The sequence below is a fragment of the Staurois parvus genome, unplaced genomic scaffold (assembly GCF_062004578.1).
Source record: "Staurois parvus isolate SC_StPar_1 unplaced genomic scaffold, SC_StPar_1.0 ptg000081l, whole genome shotgun sequence".
NCBI lineage: Eukaryota > Metazoa > Chordata > Amphibia > Anura > Ranidae > Staurois > Staurois parvus.
Window position 1 is genome coordinate 12,838,356 of NW_028317877.1, and position 24,091 is coordinate 12,862,446.

A 24,091-nucleotide genomic window follows, 5' to 3' on the forward strand; every position below is an offset into this window, starting at 1 on the left:
TCTCTGTGTCAGTGTCATATTGAGAACGCGTGTGTGTGTGTGTGTGTGTGTGTGTGTGTGGGGGGGGGGGGGGTGATATGGCATACTATGTGCTGTTGAATAAGCTGTGATGGGAGTCACTTTGGGTGGGGGACCCATGGAACCCAGCTCACTTTTGAGAGGTGGGAAGACCCCTGTCTCAGCTCCCTATATCCCTCTTATGTGTAAGTCACCCTGTGCCTGTTAGGGGTATAGGGTGATCTGTCCTAATATTGTGTAGACATGTCTATGATATAGGTGGGGATTGTGGATTGTTTGGTGTTATGTGGTTGCATCCCATTGTTCTATTGTTTGTCTTGCTTGGGAGCAAACTATTTTGGCATGTATGTGTTTGTGTGTATCAGCTTAGTGGGGGGTTGTCTCCAGCAACCCTCCCTTCTGATGGGACTGTCTGCTGGTGTGACCTTTGAATACCTGTGTGTCTCTTGTTACTAAATGTAGATTGCCCCGCCCTGTGACATTATGCAGGGAGGGGGGATTTGTCCCTTGGGTGTCTATATCTTGTATCTGTGTTCAAATAAACTGGTCTAATTTCTAGTTTACTTCAAATCTGTGGTGTCTGTTGTCGGTGTTCGGACGGGGAAGCGGTATTATAACGGAAGTACCCAAGCACAGACTTGGTTGGTTCCGATACATAGGCCATGCTCTAAACCCACCAGGATTCTTTGGGCTACACCAGGCAGTGTGGGCGGGGTCACTTGCTCTGCACATGGGGTACCATTCCTTGTGTGTGCTCATCAATGCCTCAGGATGAGGTGGAGGCCATGTTCAGGTGAAAGCAACCTTAACACAGGTCCCTGACGTAGAGGTGAGCCATGTACCACATGTTATGAATGTACTGTATGTACTGAGTTCCAGTAAACCATGTTGTCCAGTGTCACTGCACACTTTGAATGTGAACTGTTGCATTAAAGAGGGACGCCACTGAGCCTATACCCACTCCACCCATCCAGCGTACCTCTGCCACCTCACTCCCAGTGAGAGAATGGGGTTCCACTATGCGCCCACACGGACCTTATGTGTGCACTTAGTTAACTCCTTTTTCTCTCCTGAACCAATGCGGTGAGGCAGGTGTCTACATAATGCAGGTTTAGTTCCGGATGCTATAGGAAACCGGGGAAGGAGGCAGAAAACAGACCCCCCTCACTACCAGAGGACAGCTCACCCTACCCTGGATACCACGTTTCACAATAGGCTGCTATTCACTTTATAAAAGTTCTTGTTTACCTGTGGCAACTACCTGCTTACTCAACTCCTGATGCCGAGTTAACCCTCAGTAATGGACTTGCTACATACCCCGTATGTGCCTTAACTGATCCAAGTTAGTTCAACTGCCAATTTATCCTTCTTGCACTCCTTTAGTAACTTTAGACAGGGCTTAGAAATAGTTTATCATATTTTAATGGAAGTTCTGCAGCATAACTGAATAAAGTGCAACACAATTCTGTGTGTCCTAACCCTAACTAACTGACTACTTAGTGGCTGCCCAGGTATACCTTAAAAGGTGATAGTCCATGAGCTGGTGAGAGTCCATAATTGGCAGTGCTATGGATAAGTCAGAATCTTCAGTTAGATTACAGGGCCCAACAGACCCCTCCATGGAATGATGCTATATCCTTCCTCACCCCACCTCGTAAAACAACCAGGGGCAAGGCAACAAAATCTCCAGTCACAGAAAGTTCACAGGCTAAAGAAAGCAGAGTTGACCAGTACCTGGCATTCCCTACTTAGCTGCACAGGGTGGGTAGGCTGGTTCCAAAAAGCTAGGGAAAAAGGAAAGAACAATTTAACCCCTTCCCCAGGCCATTGCTCGCTAACTAAAGGAGGCAACCTGCCTACACATTAGCCATATTCAGACATTAAACGTGTAAGTGTGACACTGTGAGGATAAAAAGAAATGCTCTAAAAAGTCTTAATTAAAAAAAAAGAACACTTTTATATTCCTACAAAAAATTTTATATTGTATCTAGTATTCCATTTAAACTGTGTTACAAGGATAAAAATCTATTTTAAAGATGAAAAAGCGCCATCTAAAGTGCTAAAGTGTGAAAAACAATAACCCCAAAAAAAAAGTAGCTGTCCCTTTAAGTGCAAGTTCATGCTTACAATAAATAAAAATTAAGTGAAAGTTATTTCATCCTGCATGGAGTGAAAAACATTTTATACCAACACCCATATAAACAATATGGTATATATATATATATATATATATATATATATATATATATATATATATATATTAATAAATGTCCATTTGGCACCTGAAATACACTGCTCAAAAAAATTAAAGAAACACTTTGAAAACACATCAGATCTCAAAGGGGAAAATATTATGCTGAATATCTATACTGATATGGACTGGGTAATGTGTTAGGAACGTAGGGATGCCCCATCGTTTGAAGGAAATGAAAATTATCAGACTACAGAGGACTGAATTCAAAGACACCTTGAAAATCAAAATGAAAAAATAATGCAGCAGGCTAGTCCATTTTGCTGAAATTTCATTGCAGCATCTCAAAATGGTACTCAGTAGTTTGCATGGTCCCCCACGTGCTTGTATGCATGCCTGACAGCTTCGGGGCATGCTCCTAATGAGACGACGGATGGTGTCCTGTGGTATTTTCTCCTAGGTCTGGACCAGGGTATCAGTAAGCTCCTGGACAGTCTGAGGTGAAACCTGGCAGCATTGGATGGACCGAAACATCATATCCCAGAGTTATTCTGGATTAGGTCAGACAAACGCGGGGGCCATTCAATAGTATCAATTCCTTCATCCTCCAGGAGCTGCCTGCATACTCTCGCCACATGAGGCTAGGCATTGTCGTGCACCAGGAGGAACTTAGGACCCACTGCACCAGCGTAGGGTCTGACAATAGGTCTAAAGATTTCATCCCGATATCTAATGGCAGTCAGGGTGCCATTGTCTAGCCTGTAGAGGTCTGTGCAATACTCCATGGATATACCTCCCCAGACCATCACTGATCCACCACCAAATGGTCAAGGCAGCATAACGTTCTGTATGGCTTCTCCAGACCTTTTCACGTCTGTCACATGTGCTCAGGGTGAACCTGCTGTCATCTGTGAAAAATCACAGGATGCCAGTGGCGAACCTGCCAATTCTGGTGTTCAATGGCAAATGCCAATCGAGTGCTATGGTGCCGGAAAGTGAGTACATGGCCCACTAGAAGATGTTGGGCCCTCAGGCCACCCTCATGAAGTGTGTTTCTGATTGCCTGGTCAGAGACATTCACACCAGTGGCCCGCTAGAGGTCATTATGTAGATCTCTGGCAGTGCTCATCCTGTTCCTCCTTGCACAAATGAAGCAGATATCGGTCCTGCTGTTGGGTTAAGGACCTTCTACTGCCCTGTCCAGCTCTCCTAGAGTAACTTCCTGTCTTATGGAATCTCCTCCATGCTCTTGAGACTTCATGTGCAATGGCACATCATGATGTGTCATCCTAGAGGAGCTGGACTGCTTGTGCAACCTCTGTAGGGTCTAGGTAACGCCTGATGCTACCAGTAGTGACATTGACCCTAGCCAAATGCAAAACTAGTAAAAAAAATAGTCAAAAAAGATGAGTAGGGAAAAAAATGTCAATGGCCTCCACCTGTAAAACCATTCCTTTTTTAGGGGGTTGTCTCACTGTTGCCCGTCTAGTGCACCTGTTGTTAATTCCATTAACAGCAAAGCAGCTTAAAGTGATTAACAACCCCCTCTGCTACTTAACTGTTGATATTGATCAATATCCCAGGTGTTTAATTGACTTGATGCTACACTCTGATTAAAAAGTGTTCCTTTAATTCTTTTGAGCAGAGTATGTAAGTGCATACTATTTGCTTACACCTTCTTTTTAATAAACTTTACTGCACTATGAGCATTTTCTATGGGCTTTCTCTCTGAGATCTGTTGCAACAATGGAGGCGATATAGTAATGGTATATGAACGGAGGTGCTTTAAAGTCTTTGCAGAAGAGAGTGGATACTGTACCTGACATATATAAGATTTGGTTCTTTATGCATGCTGACTACTCTGTTGACCAATACCATTTGGTGAATGTACATTTCATCTGGGCACGGTGGTGGAACACAGGTGAATTTTTTAAGAAGAATTGGTTTATGGTCACAAGACACGTGGTGTTTGAGGACTTTCTATAAACCCTTTGGATGTTTAAATGGACATTTATTAATATATATGCCATATAGTTTATATGGGTGTTGGTATAAAGAGTTTTTTACTCCATACAGGTTGAAATATAGAGTTATGCCTAGCGCCTACTTTCACTTAAATTTTAAGGATAAAAATCCACTAAGGATTTCTCTTCTGGATCAGCGCCTTTGTTGCAAATTCTGTTTGTTCAAGGTTCACTGTCCCTGCAAACTAATGTGGGAATTCACCAAGCCGAATTCTTTGTAACCACAACGAACTGCATGGCCTTTGGTCTTAGGTCATATTTTTTTCTAGGTTAAAAAAATAGGGTTGGGGTTTAGTGTTCCAGGGTTTATTTTTTTCTTATTTTTTGAGGGTAGATATATTTGATTTATTTTGCTAGGACTTTTTTTAGGGTCAGAAGAGTACACTTGTCACTGACACAAACAAACTTGACCTTTGTTTAAAGCCTGTCAGTGCATTCTTGCGCTGTATTTTGTTCCAAAGCACCATTCTGCCTATTGCTATACCTGTCATTATATTTAGGCAACATGCTTTGATAAAAAAAAGTCACAACATTTCACTCGAATCATAAAGCAGAATTAGAGGCCTACCAGGATGCCTGTCTCTCTACTCCAATGCGTGTCTCTCTACCCCGATGCGTGTTTCTCTACCCCTTTTTGTTCTTTTATCTTTCTCTCTTCCTCCCTGATCTTTTCTCTGCCTTTCTTTGTTTTTGTTTCTCCTTTTCTCCCTGTGTACCCTGGATACCAGGGCTATAGTCAGTTTTCAAATAGCTTGTGAGATTTTTCTATTGTTTATGACTACGACTAGGTTATCCTCGTTAAATAAAGTTACCTACTATGTTTACTGCTGATCTTTTATGATGATGTTTGTTTACTTGCAAGAATTATGGAGTTGCGAAGATGCCCCCAGTGCCGTACTCCTGTTCTGCGTCTTGTGTACATTGTTGTGGTAACTCTTTATGTATGAACAGTCTTTGTTTGTTCTTTATTAAAAGACAATAAACATATTGAAACAGGGCACCCTTCTGGCTAAGAAACTCTCTCTGAGAAATTCCCTGACAGGCCCTCCCTTGCAATCTGTCATTGCTGTCATGTCCATTATCCAAACTTTGGGGGTATGAAGCAAGGATATTCCAACTGATCCTTCAATTTTAAAACAATTAGGACTCATGCCTGTTTCCCTACACTACTGTGTTGATGGGCTGGGGATATAGCATCTTCCCATAACATACTGTACAGTTGCAAGAAAAAGTATGTGAACCCCTTGGGATTACGTGGAGTTTTGCATGAATTGGGCATAAAATGTGCTCTGAACATCATCTAAGTCACAACAATAGAAGGACACAGTCTGCTGAACATAATACTACACAAACATTAGATCTGGCCATGGTTTAATTGCACATAACATGTAAACATTCACAGTGCAGGGAGGAAAAAGTATGTGAACCTTTGGACCTAATAACTGGTTGACTCTCCTTTGGCAGCAATAACCTCAACCAAACGTTTCCTGTAGTTGTAGTTGTAGATCAGACCTGCACAAAGATCTGGAGTAATTTTGGACCACTCCTCTTCACAAAACTGTTTCAGTGTAGCAATATTCTTGGGATGTCTGGTGCGAATCGCTCTCTTAAGGTCATGCCACAGCATTTCAATCGGGTTGAGGTCAGGACTCTGACTGGGCCACTCCAGAAGGTGTATTCTGTGCTGTTGCAGCCATTGTTTTGTTGAATTACTTGTATGCTTTGGGTCATTGTCCTGTTGCATCACCCATCCTCTGCGGAGCTTCAGTTGGTGGACAGATGGTCATACGTTTTCCTGCAAAATGTCTTGATAAACTCTGGAATTTATTTTCCCATCAATGACAACAATCCGTCCAGGCCCTGAGGCAGCAAAGCAGCCCCAAACCATGATGCTCCCTCCGCCATGTTTTACAGTGGGGAAGAGGTTGTGGATGTTGGTGTGCTGTGCCTTTTTTTCTCCATACATAGTGTTGTGTGTTCTTCCCAAACAACTCAATCTTGGTTTCATCTGTCCACAGTATATTGTGCCAGTAGTGCTGTGGAACATCCAGGTGCTCTTTTGCAAACTTCAAACGTGCTGCAATATTCTTTTTGGACAACAACGGCTTCCTCCGTGGTGTCCTCCCATGTACTCCATTCTTGTTTAATGTTTTCCTTATTGTAGATGTGTCAACAAAAATGTTAGCATGTGCCAGAGATTTCTGTAGGTCTTTAGCTGACACTCTGGGATTCTTCTTTACCTCATGCAGCATTCTGCGCTGTGCTCTTGCAGTCATTTTTACAGGACAACCGCGCCTAGGGAGAGTAGCAACAGTGCTAAACTTTCTCCATTTGTAGACAGTCTGTCTTACCGTGGACACATGAACATCAAGGCTTTTGGAGATACTTTTGTAACCCTTTCCAGCTTCATGCAAGTCAACAATTCTTGATCGTAGGTCTTCTGAGAGCTCTTTTCTGCGAGGCATGGTTCACATCAGACAGTGCTTCTTGAAACCAGTAAACCGAAAACAGGTGTGTGTTTTTTAAGGGCAGGACAGCTGTCAGCAACACATCCAATATCATCACACTGATTGGAGTCAAGGTTGGCTCACTCCTGGCTCCAATTAGCTCTGGGAGAAGTCATTAAGCTAGGGTCTCACATACTTTTTCCTCCCTGCACTGTGAATGTTTACATGTTATGTGCAATTAAACCATGGCAACATCTAATGTTTGTGTAGTATTATGTTCAGCAGACTGTGTTCTTCTATTGTTGTGACTTAGATGACGTTCAGAGCACATTTTATGCCCAATTCATGCACAATTTCATGTAATCCCAAGGGGTTCACATACTTTTTCTTGCAACTGTATGTCTTATATGTTACCTGTGCATATGCAGAGGACTCTTTGGCTAAAATGTTGGTCTGCATAACAATAGTGCAAACTGCATATGCCCTTCCTCTGAAGTCCAAGGCAAGGGTTCAGTTCCATAGCAAACCTAGAGCTATCAAACCCTCCAAGCTTTCTCACAATGTGGGGATGCCCCAACTTTTCAAAGTAGAGGATCGTCTGTTAGCTTTTGCAACTACCTGGATCAAAAGCATTTTGGATGTGTGGGTAAAAGATGTGGCATTAAGAGGATACAATCTAGAATTCCAATTTCTGCCACCGCCCTACTTCATGTTGTCAATCCTGCCAACCCCTTTGCAAAGGCTACAGTAACTGACATCCATGCCGCTCTGGCACAGTATTTCTCTCTATTTTCATTGTTCAATGAATTGAACATTTTCAAAGTTTCTACTCAACTTGTTCACAGTTCCAAAATTAAAAGGTGCATATGACTTCTTCCAGGTACAAAATCTCTTGCCTTTCAGATTCAGCCACAAACTGGGCTGGTTTGTCTCCAGGTCCAGGGATCCTTTAGCCATAGCAATGGATGCTCTTATCATTCCATATGCTTAGTTAAACTTGATTTATGCTTCTTTTCCTCTACAGCTCCTTCCTCATCTGCTCAGTACCACTGGCCCAGGTACTGAGGCCTCCTCAGGCTCCTGGTAAACCTTCAATAAGCTCTTCCACATTGCTTGATTTTTTTCTTCTAAAGATCAGTATGCCACCCTGTGTCGAACACGGTGCCCGACCCTGCCCTGTTCAATAACTTGGGGCAAAGGACAGGTTAATCTCACACCGTGCTGTCACTGGCATAACAATGCCACTCTCATCTGCACCCTGCACAAAGATTTTCCAGCTCGCAGGACCACAATCTATATGCCAGCAGCCTGAGAGTGATTGTCACTGGGTTAGGTTAATAAGCTATTAACTTGTTAAGCTACCACCACCCCTTTTTCAACTGGGAGGGGGAACACATAATTTTAGCAACAACAAATATGAAAACTAAACTTCTGTACACACACTGTCACCACAGACAGATATATTCAGAGATTTGTCATATACAGTAGCACTCTTCAAAAAACAGGGATTCTTTTAGTTTGCATTAAAAGCCTTAGGGACAGTTCTAACACTTCAAAATAGGGTTTATTATTGACAAGGTTAAAATGGTGCAAATAAAATATTTATAAAATATTTACAGAAAAAAAGATGTAGCGCTAAGACATGGGCCCCCAAAGGTTGCCCTGACCTTGCAAGCTGCCGGGCACCTCTGACACCCTGGGTTCAGACATAATGAACACAGGACACTTGAATGCAGTCATGCAATTGAGTATTTACTAAGGATTATGCAGTCGGCAAAGAGTAAATAACGTTTATGCTAATACCTCTTTATGTAATCACCACCTAGTAGGACTCAAAATGTAAACACAGATGAACTTGTTGGAGGTGAACACAATGATTCAAACAGCATTTCAAATATGCTCAGTAGGAAGTCTTTGACCTCAGGTATACAAGAGAAAAGAAAGACTTCTCTGTGTCAGCCTGCTCCCTTAAAATCCAGATGCCACAGGTCCAGAAATAACAGCACGCTCTGTAAAAGCTAAATATATGAGCTATGCTATGAACAATTATTATTATTATACACTATTTATAAAGCGCCAATAGTTCGCTCAGCGCTGTACATTACAAAGGGGGACAGAACATGTGACAGAACAATACCAATACAATGCAAAACATGAGGGGATTGAGGGCCCTGCTCTTTCGAGCTTACAATCTAGGAGGGAGGGGATGGTGGCACAGGAGCAGATAGCTCTGGGGGATGGAGTGGTAGGAAGAGTGGAGGAGGTCGGCAAGTTAGCAGGGGGTGGGGTAGGCTTCCCTGAAGAGATGGGTTTTCAGGGTGCGCCTAAAGGAGAGGATAGTAGGTGATAATCTGATGGGTTGGGGCAGGGAGTTCCAGAGGATGAGTGACACCCTGGAGAAGTCCTGGAGGCAGGCATGGGAGGAGGAGACCAGGAGGCCTTGTGAGGAGCGGAGTGTGCGTGCTGGGCGGTACTTGGATATTAGGTCAGTGATGTAGTTCGGGGCAGTATGGTGGACAGCTTTGTACGTCAGTGTTAGGATTTTGCATTTGATCCGTTGCGCAATCGGAAGCCAGTGGAGGGATTGGCAGAGGGGGGTGGCGGAAATGGAGCGGTTGGAAAGGTGAATGAGTCTGGCAGCCGTATTCAGGATCGACTGAAGCGGGCATACCCAGCGGTGAGGCAGGCCAGTGAGGAGGGAGTTGCAGTAGTCGAGTCGTGATATGATGAGGGAGTGGATGAGCTGTTTAGTGGTTTCTGGGGTTAGGAACGTGCGTATTTTGGCGATGTTGCGGAGGTGGAGTCTGCACGAGTTTGTTAAAGATTGGACTTGGGGCTGGAAGGATAGGTTGGAGTCCAGAATGACACCAAGTACTCTGGCCTGCGGGGCGGGTTTGATGGTGGCGTTGTTGGATGTGATAGAGAAGTCAATGGGGGGTGGTGTCCGGGCTGGGGGGAAGACAAGAAACTCGGTTTTGGAGAGGTTCAGTTTAAGGAAGTGGAGCGACATCCAGTCTGATATGTCGCTCAGTAGGTGTGTGATTCGGGTGGGCGGAAACTGAGGGGGTGAGGTGGGGGGTTGAGAGATAGATTTGTGTGTCGTTGGCATAGAGGTGGTAGTTGAAGCAGTGAGAGTGTATGAGTTGGCCAAGGGAGGAGGTGTAGATGGAGAAGAGAAGGGGCCCAAGGACAGAGCCTTGAGGGACCCCAACAGAGAGGGGGAGTGAGGGGGAGGTGGTAGCATTATAGGTAACGCTGAAAGAGCTTTGTGACAGGTAGGATGAGAGCCAGGAGAGAGCAGAATGTCTGAGGCCGAGGGAGTGTAGTTTTTTTTTGAAGATGGGGTTGTTGACTGTGTCGAAGGCCGCAGAGAGGTCAAGGAGTAGGAGCACTGAATAGTGGCCATTAGCTTTGGTGGTTAGCAGGTCGTTGGAGAGTTTGAGTAAGGCAGTTTCGGTGGAGTGTAGAGGACGGAAGCTGGACTGTAGGGGATCGAGGAGGTTGTTGTCGTTGAGGTGAGAGCTTAGGCTGGTGTAGACTAGGCGCTCGAGGAGTTTAGATGTAAATGGGAGCAGGGAGATGGGTCTGAGGTTGTTCGGGTCATTGGGGTACAGGGAGGGCTTTTTAAGTATGGGGGTGATGTGTGCATGTTTCAGAGGGGAGGGGAAAGTGCCGGAGGAGAGGGAGAGATTGAAGATGTGGGTGAGGGAGCGTAGGATGGAGGGGGAGGGAGGTCATAGGAGTTGTGAGGGGATAGGGTCGAGGGGGCAGGTGGTGAGGCGGGCATCAGAGAGGATCTTGGAGACTTCCTCGATGGTAGTAAGGTCAAAGGTGCGGAGTGTTGGGGGGGCTTCAGTATGAGGAATGTAAGTAGGGGTGGAAGTGGAGGTCAGAGCAGTGGTGGGGTCGTGGGAGAGGGGTGATGAGGGGGTAGCTGAGTGAGCGGGAACGGGGTTGGAGGGAGTTTGAGCAGCGACGAAGTCCCTGCGGGTTATGTCGAGGGGGAGGGGGGATGAGGGGGTAGCTGTGTGAGAGGGGACGGGTTGAGAGGGCGTGTGAGTTGCAGCGATGTCCTTGCGAATTGTGTCAATCTTGTTTTTGAAGTGATTGGCAATCTCAAGGGCAGTGAGTGAGGTGCTGGGTGGACGTGGTGAGAGTAGAGAGTTGAAGGTGGAGAAGAGTCGGCGAGGATTGGAGGAGAGGGCCTTGATGAGGGTCAGGAAGTAGGCTTGTTTGGCTGCGTGGAGGGAGGAGGTGTAGGTGTGGAAGGCAGATTTGTAGCGGGTGAAGGCTTGTTGGGATTTGGTTTTGCACCATAGTCGCTCCAGGGCACGACTGTGTCGTTTGAGGGTTTTGGTGTGATCAGTCTGCCAGGGCTGGAGCGGACAGGGTCTGATGTTGTGTGTGGTTAAAGGTGCTAGTGAGTCAAGGGCTGTTGACAGCGCGTTGTTGTAGGCAGTCATAGCCAAGTTGGGGCAGGACAGGGGGAGGATGCTGTCATGGAGTTGATCAGCTGCAGAGTGGAGGGGGGCAGAGTTAAGGTTGCGGAGGTTACGGCTGGTAGTAGTGTGACATTTGGAGGGGTAGGCGTTGGAGGACGAGGAGATAGAGAAGGTAATCAGGTTGTGGTCAGAGAAAGGGAAGGGGGTGTTAGTGAGGTTGTGGGGAGTGCAGCGGTTGGAGAAGACAAGATCAAGGATATTACCGTCGGAGTGGGTGGTGGATAGTATGCACTGTGCAAGTGCAAAGGAGGAGGTTAAGTGGAGGAGATGGGATGTGTCCGGGTTGTCGAGGTTGACAGGGATGTTGAAATCCCCAAGGATGATGGTGGGTAACTCAGAGGAGAGGAAGAAGGGTAGCCAGGAGGAAAAGTCATCCAGGAAGCGGGATATGGATCCAGGAGGCCGGTATATCACAGCAATCTTCAGGGGGGTTGGGGAGAATAGTCGGACGCAGTGGGCCTCGAAGGAGGAGAAGGATAGGGAGGGGGGGTTTGGGAGGACTCGGAAGGTGCTCTGCGATTTAGGCCTGGGGTTCTAAATTCTAAACAGAGTCCCCCTTTAACATATGCACAGAGATAAGCACCGAGTCCTGGGATTGACGAGTGCCTAAGAGAGTCTTGGTGGAAAGAATGTCCTGGGTCTTCAGCTAGCTAAATAAGGGGCCAAAGAGATTGCTGTGCAATGGCGACCAGCAATAATAGATATTTTATGTAGATGATTCCAGGTAAAGATCACAGACTTGTAAGAAGGTGTGAGATATAAAAGGTGTCTGCATGCAGTGTCCCTTATAGATGGGTGTGCACAGTGTGGGCTTCTGCCCACTCACCAATCCTGATGATATGACAGTTCAAGGGATCTGGGATATCCTGGAAATCTCCTGCAAAATTTGCCAACCGCGTAGGTTGCTCGGCCTAGCGCCTTGTGGCACTGAGATTCTGCTGTAACTGATTAGGTGACGATGCTCACGTCTCGGATCAGTCATTTCTGCCAATAGGAAGCTGGGGACATATGATCTGCTGGCATGTCTGTAGCTCACCCGCCGAAGACTCTCCACACCATCCGGACCGCGTGACCTGCTTAACTCTTCACAGCAGCCAGGTCCCTGCTTGCAGCTTCAACCCATAGTCCCAAGAGGAAGAGCATTCTCTGGAGTCTGAAATGTAAATTCTCTCCCAGCATTCACTTCTCCTCCAGCTGGCTGGGACTTCACAACAACATTGGCTCTTTGTAAATCTCAGCCTTCTAGACTACATGTCCCATAATCCCCAGCTCTTTGTTGGATCCTCTTCTCTTTCTCGGTGCCATTGAACACAATGTCATTATTGCAACTAAACACTCTGTGATGGCACAAGTAGACAACATCTGGACTACCGATATTGCCTAGAAATAAAGAGAGCAATAAAGCAACAGAGAAATAAAAAGGATGTTAACATAGAGAATACTTCCAAAGTCCTGGTTTTAGCAAAGTTCAGTCAATGAGCAAGGTGTCATTCCCTTTTCTGTCATATCAAAGGGTTGTTGACAGAGATCATGTAACCAATCATTCAGTTTATGGGGTGGGTGCTGGGAGGCCACCACATTTATGACAAAGTCCCAAATACAGTTTTTTACAAATATTAATATGTTCCAATATGTGCAGGTTGTATTCTAGCATCTGGCAGATTATTGTTCAGCATTATATTTAGTTTCCAAGGACACCAAACACAGAGTATTTTGGATGGGTCTGTCACCCAGGAGGAAGTAGATGGCTTTCTCCCCATTTGTAGGTGCTAATGTAGACATGTATGACCTTGATTTGCTTGGTATGATATTCCCCATTCAAGTATAAACTTAATATTATTGTGTCCTGTTCCTGTTGGATTTTATGAATTGTATATGGATTTTGTTGTGGATTAGGCAGAGGTCTCAAAAAACATTTTTTTGGCACACTATGCATTCCTAAAGCTTTAATGGCCTTACACATCATGTGTGACAGGTTTGGCTGAGTTGTCATTGTTTTACAAGAGGTCAGATGGAAGAGTTTTTCATGGTTCACGGAAACAGACCTCCTGCCAAGACTAATTAGCTGCTTATGCTGGTACCCAGGCCTGCATTCTGGTGACTGTTGTGTTTTAGTTGAGATAAGAGGCTCTTTTGAATTGTGTTAAAAAGTATAGCTACGAATTTCATTGTTTGCAGGAGGAGAGAGGGAGTAAGAGCACTGGGCTCAAAACAAAATAACTGAGACCTTAACAAGATGGCTGTCACCTACAGTTTCCATTTCCTTATTATGCACAATTAATACACACCCTACTTCACAGCTGCTGATTTTGACAGCATGACTGTGCACCTTTCCAAAAGTCTACCATTACACTTGGATAGCGTACTTCATATGGTGCAATGTTTAATCCACGGAAATATTTTGGAAATTGTGGGATCTCAACTTGGTTTTGTCAGCATTTCAAAAACCACCTTTTGACCCATCAGAGATATTCCTATGTAAACACTTTCCCATAAGCTTGCCTTTCTTACTGCCATCACCTCTGCAAGAAGAGTTTCTGAGCTGGTGACCTTCTCTTGTAGAGAACCATTTTTTGTTCTACAAACATATAGGGTCTCCTTCTTTTCACCAGGACATTGTATTTCCATCTCTCTGTCCTGCTCCATTTCATACAAAGGAGATTTCCCTCTATTGTGTGGATGTAGTGCAAGCCGTTTGAGTCTATCTCTCATCTACTTCTTCTTGTAGACTGCCTCTTGTTCCACTATTTCTTGGTGGCTTGGAGAGCTCATCATTCAAGGCTTGAAGCGGAGCTCCACCCAAGAGGGGATGTTCCGCTTTAAGGCTTTGTCCCCCACTCCGTGTGTTAAGGATCGGCACCTTCGGGGAGCGGGGGGGGGGGGGGAGTACCCAGATTTGACAGGTACCCGCTCCCACTTCTCTTGCAATCGCCTAGGCGATCGGAAGCGGAAGTTGTCCTACCCCTACCCTCCCCGTAGTCTACTGCGACCTGTCACGCATCCCAGAAGACTATGGTACCATTTACAAAGTGCAGCGCTACTTGCACATGAGCAGTGGGCACCTGGCTGTGAATCCACAAGCTGTCACAACTGGGTGCCCACACTGAAAATGCCAGCGCAGAGGACGGGCAATGAACCCGGCCAGTGTGAGCACACCGCAGAATCGAGGGACAGGTGAGTGTCTGCTTTTTAAAAGTCAGCAGGTCAGGTTTTGTAGCTGCTAACTTTTTTTTTTTTTTATTTTGACTGGACAATTGCTTTAAGAATAAGGTTCTACTTTTTCTTGTTAGGGCACACTCCACTAGATCAGTAAGTGCCTCTTGGGCTTTTCAGCATCAGGCATCTGCTTCCCAAATATGTAAGGTTGCCACATTGTCTTTTATTTACTCATTCTCTGAGTTTTAACAGGTTGACATTCAGGCCACTGCTGATGCCATCTTCAGAAATAAGGTCCTTCAGGCAGCTTTTTAACCTGAAATTACCTTACCGAGTAGTATATGGGTCTCTTTTTGTTTGATGTGTTGACCACCTGCTCAGTTGTTTTGGAATTCCTTCTCACCCTGTGGTCCTTAATGAAATATAAAGAAAACAGAATGTTTGAGTTACTGTAAAATCCTTTTCTTGGGGTTTATTAAGGGGCATGGGTCCTGTCAGAACTTTAGCTCAGAGAAAATAACCAGTATACAATTTATGAATTGTATATCTATCTATATTGGGATCTGGAATTAAGTTGATTCCCTACTAATTTCCATAAATCAACTGATATTTCAAGTTCTTTATTTGCACTAATCTGAAAATGAAATAAAAAGCAATAATGTGCAAAAATATATATATTTATTAATAATAAAAATCAGTGCAAAATAGTAATGAAATATTATAGGTGATGACAAATAAAAAACAATTCAAAATAGCAGTACAATGATCTAATCCAAAATAATAGTTAGAAATTCAAACCAGAAATTATTTTCAAATATATATGAATTAGAACCAACTGTCTAGAAATGCAGTGTAGGAAACTATCAGTAACAGACATTCAGAGCTCAAAGAGTACCTTGGCATGAATTTACAATACCATACACAGGCCAATCCAATAAGCTTAGAATCTATTTGAGGTCAAGATCAACTGTTCCACTAAGTTGTCTACTTTGTCATATATACCCAGCTAAACCATTGACTAGAAGCTGAAATTAGCTTCGGGGATATTAAAAAAAAAGAATCTTCCCCCCAGAGAATTGATATGAAAATAATTTATACTGCAGTTAAATTTAATTTATATCAATTCCGGTGCTAACCATATTATTGTTCAATATATTAAATATTTACCACAGTGCCCAGCTCGGGAGTGAGCCCAAACGAGTGCCCCCATAGCAAGCAGCTTGCTATGAAGGCACTCAGAATCGAGGAGGAGCCAGGAACGCCGGCAGGGGATCCCAGAAGAGATTTGGGGCTGCAGTGTGCAAAATGTTTTTAGACTAAACAGTTTAGCTGGAGATACAAACTGCTTGCTGAAAAATGAAAGTTATACATTGCCAATATTTTCTATGGTGTCAGTGATGTCAGCTCTAAGTCAGTTCACTTCCACGTGTGTCTATGTCTATCTGTTGTTTTCTTGTCTCCTGTCTTGTGTCTCATCTCTGTCCATCTCCTAATTTTTATCCCCCAAAAAACCTAGGTGGTCAAAGATTATCCCGCCTAAGTATGACGTCACACTAGGTGTCATTTTCTTTACTAAATAATCCCAATTACCTGAAGGGGGGATTAGGAATAATTTAGGATTTTTCCTGTGTTATGTCAAGAGTTGACCTTTAACCCTTGGCTGGTAAGAAAAAGAGATAGGAGTTCTTTTGACAGAATTGGTTACAGACGGACTGGTACCCTTGTCACTGAAAATAATGTATTACTTAAATGATTCTGGGGGAAAAAAATTCTACCTATACATCTTACAGATTTTGTTGAGGTCATTTGTACTGAGACTTCTTGATTATATAGCGTCTTCTGTAGTATACAGACATTGTAATATAATTTATTTATTATAGGTACTTTTCACAGTGCTTTACATACTGTACATATTGCACATTCACATCAGTCCCTAACTCTTGAGGGGTGTACAATCTAAGGTCCCTAACTTACATTCATACATACATATACTAGAGCCAATTTAGACAGGATCCAATTCACCTACTGGCATTTCTTTGGAGTGTGGGAGGAAACCCATGCAGGCACAGAGAGAACATGCAAACTCCAGGCAAGTGGTGCCGTGGTTGGGATTCGAACCAATGATCCTAGTACTACCAGGCAGAGGTGCTAACCATTTAGCCACTGTGCTGCCCAATATAATAAACTCAAACTAATTATTTATAATGTTGAAAACATAATATCCACAATATACACCAATGTGTATTAATTGTTAAAACCAATTAATATAGATATTGAAATGGAATACAGTAATATAAACCCCAAATTACTTAAGTAATCAAGTATTGCCTTCATGCAATAATATTAATATTAATATAATTGACATTTTTGGTTAAAATAATCCTGTCAAATAATATTAGCACCATTTGCAATGTAAAGTTTAATATGAACTCTTTTCCACACGTTCATGGAGAAAAAAAAATCATGGTGAATAGTTTTGTCTTTTGCTCTATCCAGACATGGACACATCCAATAATCTTGAAACTTGGTATCATGTCCAGTCTTTATCTTGGAGCTGTCTGGTACCACCATACCCCCCCACCTACCAAAATTTATAACCTGAGAAAGTATGCAGTAAGAAACTGGGAATGTCTGCTGTTAGATCCATGAAAATAGAATATAAAGAAAAAAATGGCTTCCAGCATGCCTATGTTACATTATGTTCAGGCCTTCTGGTTTAAATCTGTGAGCCCAGAATATTTCCAACAGTCCCACCCCTCTTTGTTACTATTACTCCTACTACACGCACAAAACTGAAGCATGATGGGACTGCGAGAGGTTATACTTGGCTGCCAACAGCTTGGCAGTGTCCAATTCTCCTGTAGGCAGCAGTATAACCCAGTTGTAACACAATTCTGTCTGACTCAGTGTCCATTAAAGAACTCAGAGAAATGGATTTTAGTCAGAAATCCTGTTTTTTGACCCATGGGCATGAGCCTCTTCTCTACCCATTTTTAGCATTCCTTTTTTCTGTATCCCAAAGTGATTCTGCTGTTGACATAGGCCTAGCTGTTTTTGTAAGTATGTGACTGGGTGGAGGACAGGGGGTTGAGGAACTGGAGTCTTTTTTATCATTGTTACTTTTTATTTTATATTTTTTAAAATTTATTTTTAAATTAAACCTAATTACTGTCACAAGGGAGCTAATATGAACCCTATGTGACAGTATAAAAATATTCAGGTACTTTTTTTTGAAGAGGAGACACAGGGGTTTGTTTGTTAGACCCCTGATGCCCCCTCAACATGCAGTTGCGACAGGGTCATAAAACAAAAGAACAAACTAGAACAAAATATCTTTGTAAATGTACTGGTCCTCTAAAACTTTCATTTCAAAACATACGGTATATCAACCAAACACAAGGAAATCACATACACAAAATGAAAACAAGCAATGTACAGCAAATACGGCCTAAATTATATAGAAAAAAACGAAACAATACATGACTCCTCATTTTCACCATGATTTTCCCTTCCTGTATCCTCAGTGTGTAGGTGGAGTTAGAAACAGCTGATGGTTCCGGAAAAACCTGTTCCATGTCAACATGTAGCACAATCCTGCTTATCTCAGTGGTGTCGGCATACGCAGCTTGTGAGACAAAAGCGTCACTAAGAGGAGGTTGTTGTTTTGAACAGTAAGTAGAAAAATTCACTTGAATGTTTTACTTTAAAAGATGCGACATGAATGATAACAAAAATGCTAAAGCAAACACAACTGAAGGTTTTTATATTGCTAACTAAAAAGGCAGGCCTAGGATAAGAGCTTCTTAAAGGAAATGTATGCAAGCAAACATAAGCCTCCCTTCCACAGCTCCTGCAATGCTTAACTCTGTTGTGATCTAGGTGTAGAATATTTAGCGTTTAGGGCTGCCACCCATCTGGTATTTTATAGGCTAGGTCAGTCATTTCCAATCAGAGTTTTTACAATAAGCATCTGATTATTTGGGTTGCAGTGGGAGCTCTCTGTTAGGCTGGCCGTCGTGGTGCTTTGATAGTTCTACCTGTTGTCCATTAGACTAAGCTCGTCTATAGCTGTGAATGCATTTAGGCATTCAGGCTTAGCTAAGTTCCCAGCTGTGGATGGACTCTCCTCTTCCTCCTACTAAACTAGACCTGGTGAGAAGCAGAAGAAGCAATGTGTAATGCTGGCACAGCAGGGCCAGCCTAGGTGCCCTAAGGGAGCAGCTTTCTGCACATGCCTGACACCAATGAATCCTCTTGGTCATCGGTGGTAAGTGTCCCAGGAAGGTGGGGAGGTAAGTGAACTGTACTGGGAAGTGGAAGAATTGTGCTTGGATGAGGTGGGGGGGGGGGGGGTTTCTGCTGGGTGGGGAGGATGAAATAGGTAGTTCTTGAAAGGGGGAAATTATTTGCTGGAAAGTAGGCGATTTTTCCTGGGCACAGGTTTTGCTTGGGTTAGGCTTGGCTTTGCAGTATATAATCCAAATGCCTGCACAGTGTGTGTTACATTCTCCTGACCCCTGTTGTACATTACCTACCTCTAACCTCTAAACTCCATGTGCTGTATGCATTTTTTTAACAATTACGGATGGTACAGTAGTCCCAAAGTATTTTAATGAGGTTTTTATTAACCCCTTCACACCTAAGGGTAAAACAAATCTTAATGCCTAAGCACAATTTTGCAACGTTGACGTGTTAGTAAAACCGTGCATATCACCACATCTACTTTGTACATCCAGGTGAATTATACCTTGTTTTTTTTCAGGACAAATTGGGCTTTCATTTGGTTGTGAATGGTAATGGATATCTCCTGATTTTTTTTATTATCAAAGGAAAACTGGCCCAAAATAGTAAAAAAAATATTTATTTTTTAATTTAGCTGTGTGTTTCTTGTTACTACCATAACCTACCACCAAAGAACAACCCAAAATAAATTTTCCAGCCCTTGATGATCGCAGCAATACCATATATGTGTATGTTATTTGTTGTTGTTGTTGTACCCGTAATACAGCTCAGAAATAATAGTGCGCGTTTTTCAGGTTTTTTTTTTTTAACTAAAGCACGCGCTCCCAGCAGAAAGACAGGTATGCAAATATGCTGCCCCATGGAAAAAAGCCCAGTTCTCTGAGGCTGCATATTTGTGTGCCGCCAGCGCGAAGGGGTTAAGGTTTGTTCCTTCAAAGTGTTTGCTATACATTCTGTGTGCAGAAAAGTAATTGAAAACCGATTGTGCTGAGATGTATGCGTTTCTATGAGACTGTTGCTTGTGATACAGTAATTATAGCATATTTGTGGATAAAAGGGCCAGAGCATATGTGTATACAGTGAGCATTTCATTTAACCATGTCCTTTTAGAAACCTGTGCAATGTGGCCACACCCACCATTTGACAATCTGCTCACGCTCTACAGCATTACTCCTTTCAAGGTACCAAAGATTAGCCCACAATCCTAGCAAAATATCCAAGCAAATACTGTAAATCTACATACAAAATGCCTAAATGCAGGCGTTTGTATAGTGTATAACACGTGTCAAACCCAAGGCTCAGGGGCTGAATGCGGCCTGCCAGGCCATTTCATGTGGCCCTTGCACCTCTCCTGCAGTTGCGGCAATCCCCTCATCTCAGTCTCCACCTTGCCTCAACAGTTCACAGCAGAGGAGGACAGCTTCTTCCCGGCAGCAGCACAAGGTAAGGAGTTGCACTTTGATGTAAGGGAAATTGGGGGTCTCTTGACTGCTGATGGTTTGGGGCTCTTGACATCTGATGTAAATGGGGGTGGGATGCTCTGAACATCTAGTCTTACAGATACAACCAGCACTTTGAAGACAGCCATAAGGGTATCAGCCCTGGTGTATGTTAAAGCCACTTGAAGACCACAATATGTAAATAAACGTTGCAGTTTTCAAGTGGTTTAGAAGCAGTCAGCCCCGGAACCGATTTTTCAGCGAACGGCTGGCTTTCACGTAAAGGCAGTCCTTGAGCCATTGGATCACTTTCCATAGTGGTGGAAGGGGCTCTCTGTTTCTAACGCCGGACAGCCTGAGAAACAATCCGACAGTGCAGCCTCCTCAAGATGGCAGCGATGAAAGACTCTTTGATCACTTCTATCATCATTAAGGACCGCAGCGACATCATGACATCACTTCCGGTCGGTGGAAGTAAATAATTTTTTTTCTCTTTTAAAGCAAAAGCTCAAAAACTATTTGTCTTTTTGACCCCAAATCTTTTCTTAAAGAGGACCTGTCATGCAGATTTCTATTACAAGGGATGTTTATATTTCTTGCAATAGTAATAAAAGTGTTTTTTTTTTTTTTTTAAAGGTGCCGTGTAAAAATTAAAAAAAAGAAAAAAAATGTAAAGCGCCCCTAGCCCACCATACTCGCACACAGAAGCAAACGCATATGTAAATCGTGCACACATGTGAAGTATCACCGCGATCACTAGAGCAATAATTCTAGTGTTAGACATCCTTTGTAACTCTAAACAGTTAACCTGTAAAGATGTTTACAGCATCGCCTATGAAGATTTTTAAGTACTGTAGTTTGTCGCCATTCTACATGCAAGTGCAGTTTTAAAGTGTGACATGCTAGGTATCTATTTTCTTGCCGTAACATCCTCTTTTATATTTTACAAAAAAAAGTGGGGTATATATTGTGCTTTGTTTTGTTTTAATGCACTAAAATGTATTTTTTCCCATAAAAATGCGTTTGAAAAACCACTGTGAAAATTCTATGTGACATAAAAAATTGCAAGGATTGCCATTTTGTTTTCTAGGGTCTTTGCTATATATATATATATATATATATATATATATAGTGTTCGGGGGTTATAAGCCATTTTCTAGTAAAAAATACAGATTTAAACTTGTAAACAAAACGTCATAAATAATGCTTGGTCTTTGAGTGGATATACTAAGCAATAGTGCAAAAACAGCCTAAATAAAATTGGCTTGTTTAATCTCTCTGTGTAAAGAAATACAGTTCCTAAATTTTCACCATCGTGTTACTGATATAGTATTTCTATGCAGTAAGAAAAAAAATAATGGGCCACACCCAAAGCTTTTTCAGCTGAAAAGGTGGCAACAAACTGTTGGATGCCTGGTGCTCAACAACCCCTACCTTACTACCATGTCATTTAGGGACATAGGGATCAGTGAATGAAACCACAAAGCTCAGAGGGGGATGCCAGCATCTAACGCTCCCAGATGTTCAAGTTACTTTATCGCCTTAAGAGTTATTCAGGGAGGATTTGTGTTTTACTCTCCTCAAATCATATCAGGGTTACTTTAAACTCTGATGTTTGGCTGTCTTACAGGAACTCATGACCACAGTTAAAAGTGACAAAACATTAAAGTAAAGTACCATTAGCATATAAGAAGCAAACAAGCACTTCTAAAAACATGATGTAGCACCCTCCTAGTTAGGTGCTAAGATTTGTATAGTTGGGTTAAGCACCTGTGCAATAAGTCCATCCATGAAATTTCCTTGCTACTATATATTTCACAGTCAACTGTTAGTGGTATTTTAACAAAGTGGAGGCAACTGGGAACAACAGCAACACAGCCACGAGGTGGTAGGCCACGTAAAATAACAGAGGAGGTCAGAAGCACACAATGTGCAGAAGTTGCCAACTGTCTGCAGAGTCAATAGTTAAAGACCTCCAAACTTGCTGTGGCCTTCAGATTAGCACAACAGTGCATAGAGAGCTTCATGGAATGGGTTTCCATGGCCGAGCAGCTGCGCCCAAGCCTTACATCACCAAGTGCAATGCAAAGTGTCGAATGCAGTGGTGTAACACATGCCGCCACTGGATTCTAGAGCACTGGAGACGTGCTCTCTGGAGTGATGAATGACGCTTCTCTGTCTGGCAATGTGATGGACCTATCTGGGTTTGGTGGTTGCTAGGAGAATGGTACTTACCTGACTGCATTGTGCCAAGTGTAAAGTTTGGTGGAGGGGGGCTTATGGTGTGGGGCTTTTTATTCAAGGTTTGAAAGTGTGTGTGTGTGTGTGTGTGTGTGTGTGGATGTTGGGGGGGGGGGGGGGGATGCAGAGAGGAGAGCTGGGAGGAATTTGTGCAGGGAGAACTGTGAAAGTGTGTGTGTGTGTGGGGGGGGGGGAATATGTGCAAAGAAAGTGGAGACCTGGGGGAAATTTCTGCAGATAGAACTGTGAAAGTGTGTGTGTGGAGGGAGATATGTGCAGAGAGGAGAGCTGGGGTAAATTTGTGCAGAGAGAACTGTGAAAGTGTGTGTGTGTGGGAGGGGGGGCTATGTGCAAAGAGTAGACCTGGGGGAAATTCGTGCAGAGAGAACTGTGAAAGTGTGTGTGTGTGGGGGGGGGAGGGTATGTGCAGAAAGGACAGCGGGGGGAAATTTGTGCAGAGAGAACTGTGAAAGTGGAGGGGGGGGGGGATATGTGCAGATAGGAGAGCAGGGAGAAATTTGTGCAGAGAGAACTGTAAACATGTGGGTGGGATTTTAGCAGAGAGGAGAGCTGGGGGGATTTGTGCAGAGAGGAGAACTGGTAAAGTGGGGGAATTTGTGCAGGGAGAACTGTGAAAGTGGGGTGGGGGGTTAGTAGACAAGAGAGCCAGGGGATTTGTGCAGAGAGGAGAACTGGGAAAGTGCGTGTGTGGGAGGGGGGATTTAAGCAAAGAGGAAACCTGAGGGGGGGGTTGTGCAGAGAGGAAAACTGGGGGTCGGAGACTTTTCAGGAGAGGATAACTGGGAAAGCGTATCTCTGGGGGAGGGGGGATTTATGCAGAGAGAGGAGAGCTTGGGGGAATTTTAGCAGAGAGTATAGCTAGGGGGTGGAAATTTGTGCAGAGAGGAGAACCAGGAAGGGGGGAGCTTTGTGCAGGGGTGAAAGCTGCAGAAGGCAGAAGGCAGGTTGTACAAAGTGAGAGATGTGGAGAGGAGAGGGCAGGTTGTGCAAAATGAGAGCTGTGGAGGGTGGGGCAGGTTGTGCAGAGGCGAGAGCTGTGGGGGAAGCTGGGGGTGCAGACGTTAAACATGGGGGGGTGGCAAAGGTGAGAGCTGTGGATTGGGGTGCAGAGGTGAGTTGTGGACTGTGGGTGTAAGTTGCAGATGGAGGGTGCAGAGGAGAGTTGAAGATGGGGGGGGGGGCAAAAGTGAATTGTGGATGGGGGAGGATGCTAAGGTGAATTGTGGATAGGGGTACAAAGTGGAGCTGTGTACAGGGGAAAGAAGAGTTGAGCTATGGATGAGGAATGTATAGGTGAGCTGTCGATGGGGGACACAGAGGTAACCATAGAGGTGTGCAGAGGTGAGGATTTGATGGTTAATTTTTTTTGGGGGGGATACTTGAAGGAAGGGGGATTGTTGCTTGAAGAACACTAGGGAAATTTGCTGGGGGACAGTAAAGCATACAGAGTACAGTGACCAAGAGTATGTATTGTATGGCAAAGCATTCAGGGTGCAGTGGTGAGACTCATGTAACACTTTGTACATTACATACACACAACTGCTATACTCTGTATGCTGTGCTGTATGTTATATATTAAAGGCCTCTGGATGGCACTCCTGAATTCTATACTCTGTACAATGGTTTTGCATTACATACTCCTGAGCCCTGTATTCTGTATGCTGACTGCATATTACACACGCTTTGCCACTGCACTCTGTGCTGGGCTCTGTGTTACATATTCTTGACCTCTTTACTTTGTACACAGAGCTGTATGTTTCATTTTCATGAGCACAAGGGATGCTTCGCATGAATGTAAGTACTATCCCTT

At 43.6% G+C, this 24,091-nt stretch overlaps 1 protein-coding gene across 2 annotated transcripts in view; it reads left to right on the forward strand.

The window, feature by feature from the left end:
* The first annotated feature begins 17,879 nt into the window (after nucleotides 1-17,879).
* Nucleotides 17,880-24,091, forward strand: part of LOC149468693 (U7-hexatoxin-Hi1a-like) — a 69,030-nt gene continuing 62,818 nt past the window's right edge. The window contains exons 1-2 of one of the 2 annotated variants that reach the window (XM_089669789.1): nucleotides 17,905-18,009; nucleotides 19,981-20,023. The gene's annotated coding sequence lies outside the window, so the exon portion shown is untranslated. Of the gene's footprint in view, nucleotides 18,010-19,980; nucleotides 20,024-24,091 lie in introns of both variants that reach the window. The other variant, XM_089669788.1, reaches the window with a different exon arrangement.